Source organism: Gavialis gangeticus, unplaced genomic scaffold, assembly GCF_001723915.1.
Source record: "Gavialis gangeticus isolate Ggan-Ray unplaced genomic scaffold, GavGan_comp1, whole genome shotgun sequence".
Taxonomy (NCBI): domain Eukaryota; kingdom Metazoa; phylum Chordata; order Crocodylia; family Gavialidae; genus Gavialis; species Gavialis gangeticus.
Window position 1 is genome coordinate 27,304,265 of NW_017728993.1, and position 2,707 is coordinate 27,306,971.

A 2,707-nucleotide genomic window follows, 5' to 3' on the forward strand; every position below is an offset into this window, starting at 1 on the left:
CGGGCGGTGGGGCGGGGCAGAGCGCGGCCAATCCGGGGTGGCCGGCGGACGGGGGAGGGGCGCGCCGCCAGCCAATGGCTGGGCGCGGGGGTCTTGGCTCGGACCAATGGCAAGCCACGCCAGGACACAGTCGCCGGAGCCAATCGGGCAGCGGGGAGGTGAGAAGGCCACGCCCCTCCTTGCCCACGCGGGACCCCGGGACTCACGGGGGTCCGTACTAGGGTCACGCGGGGGGACCGGAACCAGCCTGTCCCGCGTGGGCTGGGACCCACTACCCCGCTGTGCCGCGTGGCACGGGACTGCCACGCCAGGGTCACGCGTGGCCTGCAAGGGCCACCCCACGCTCACATAGGGACCAGAACCACCCTGTGCTGCACGGCCACACAGGGAGCCAGACTCGCTCTGTCTCACAGGGGCTGCGAGCACCATGCCACGGGCACACCTGGAACCGAAGAGCCCTGGCGGCGCGGCGCGGGGAGTGTCCACACCAGCCCCCCGCGCTTGACTGGGCCCCAGCCCCCCGCAGCACCTACGTGGATCCCCCGGCCGGCCGGCCGGGCCGTGCACATCCTCCCCACGCTCGCCGGCCTCGTGCACCGCACGGGCACACGACCGCCCAGGACTCTCCCAGCTGTGGCCCCACGTGACAGCATCGGCCACCCCTCCGCTCTCGCTTGGGCCGCAACAACTCTCTTCCTCCGTCCTTTCATCACGCCGCCGTCCTCAGCCGTCTGTGCACAGGTTGCTCCTGTCCACTGTCTTGCAGACGCAGAGACGTGCAGCTACGCCACTCCCTCCAAAAAAGTGGCCCCCCCATCCTTGCGCTTTTACCCTCCTCACTCACCCGGGGCTGGCGTCCTGGCCTGCGTCGGCACCCTCTCTCCCCTGGGCGCAGGAACCTTTTCAGCTCCTACCACCTCGGACTTGTCAGGGCTTCGTCCGATTCCAAACCTCAGCTAAAACACCAGTGACTTTGCAGACACCTCCTCCCGCCTTTCCAAAAACAAAAACAAGAATACTTTGCAACTGCATCATCTGATTCTGCAAAGCAGTGGGGAATGCAGATCTTGCTGTCTAGCGAGTGCCTGTCTTGCCAAGCCAAGCAACAGCTGCCTTGCTGGCAGCACACAGCCATCAGGCTGCCTTCAAGCCTCAGAGGGCACTCGTCCACGCCCGGCCCCGACATATGCACGGGTCCACGCCCCAGGTTGGCAGTCCTGCTGGTCCCACCTGGGACGGCTGACCGCACTCTGACCTGGAACCTCCAGCAGGAAATGGGGATGGGTGCATTAGGCTGTATTTGCTTTGGGACCAACAAGCATCTGCAGCATGAGGCAGAGAACGTGCCCGGCCTCAGAGCCAGGCTGATAGTTCAGCTGATGCCAGAGATGCCCCTAATTCAACCCCCAGCTACAGAGTTGGGCACTGTCACTCATGGGCTAAGGAAGAAGAATTCCCTCCACTGCCAGAAGTCTATGGCCTGTCACGCTGAAGGTCAGCTGATACCTTCAAAACAGTCTCTTCATGCCATACACTTAATCAGCGCTGAGACTCAGTTCTCCAAAAGCTAATGAGAATGAAAACTAGAACCTTACATTTGTCATTAGCCAGCTAATCCGACCCAAACCACAGAGGAAGCAGGTCTGCTGAGCATTTATACTCCTTGCAGGGGAGGCCAGGGGAGCCCACCACACCTGAGGGCAGCCAGCGAAGAGCCCGAGCACAGCTTGGGAAGCCCGGAGGGTGCGAGTTTCTGAAGATGCAGAAAGGGGCCTGCCACCGTCACAGCCCTGCAGCAACCAGAGCAGCACGCTCCCAAAAGGATGCAGCCGGACATGCTTCGTGGGGCTGTGACCAAGGGGAGGAAAGGCTTCGTAGCTGCTGCACAGCTCAGAGACTGCGCACAGGGAGGACAGCTGTCCCCTCCTCGGTCTCCAGCCGCGCCACTTCAGCTCCCACAGGCTCCGTGGGTGACCTCCTTTTGACACAGGTGCAGATAAGCAAGAGGCTAGTTAGTTAAGACAGATAGTGACAGGGCTCTGGCTTGTCATTCTGGAAACTCTACTCCACGTGATCAGGTGTCAGCATGCTGGAAAGCACCCAGATTTCCTGCCAGGCTGGATACCAAGGAGGGATGCACCGTCCACCCATGGAGAACAGGTGCTGCAAGCACCCCTCTGCAGGGAGCTGCCGACACACCCTGGCATGAATTAGGGCAATGATTAGTGGAGTGATGTAGCTCGAGTAATAGGGCTTTAGTTTGAACATGTTCCCACTTAGCTCACACATTTTCTCCTCGAGCAGATGTCACACTGCATGTTGCTAGGCGATTGACAGCTGGGGAGTAATTAAGTCTGATTAAATCCCACCATATTGCCCTGCTGCTTTTCCAGAACTCTCTGGAGCTTTTTGGTTCAAAGTGACCAAGTGAAAAGGAGAAATTGTAAATGAGCCCTGGCCGACAGAATGAGATCTGCACAGTGCACGGTGCCTTCCAACAGCCAAACAGCCCCCAATCCTGCAGGTTTCTCCTCTTTGCTAACCAAGCGAGTTACCTCCCGAGTACTCACATCAGCTGCATGCAAACCATTGTAGATCCCCCTGTTCGGAGGCCGCAGTGCTCCCCTTGCAGCTCCCATGTCACAGAAACTCTCTCTCTCAGGGTCACACTCAGAGGGTGGTGGGGGACGGGTCATATTTGACCTGG

At 60.0% G+C, this 2,707-nt stretch overlaps 1 protein-coding gene across 6 annotated transcripts in view; it reads right to left on the minus strand.

Moving 5' to 3' along the window:
* ST3GAL3 (ST3 beta-galactoside alpha-2,3-sialyltransferase 3) overlaps positions 1 to 2,707 on the minus strand; it is a 313,721-nt gene that overhangs the window by 301,267 nt on the left and 9,747 nt on the right. The gene's annotated exons all lie outside the window — the stretch shown is intronic.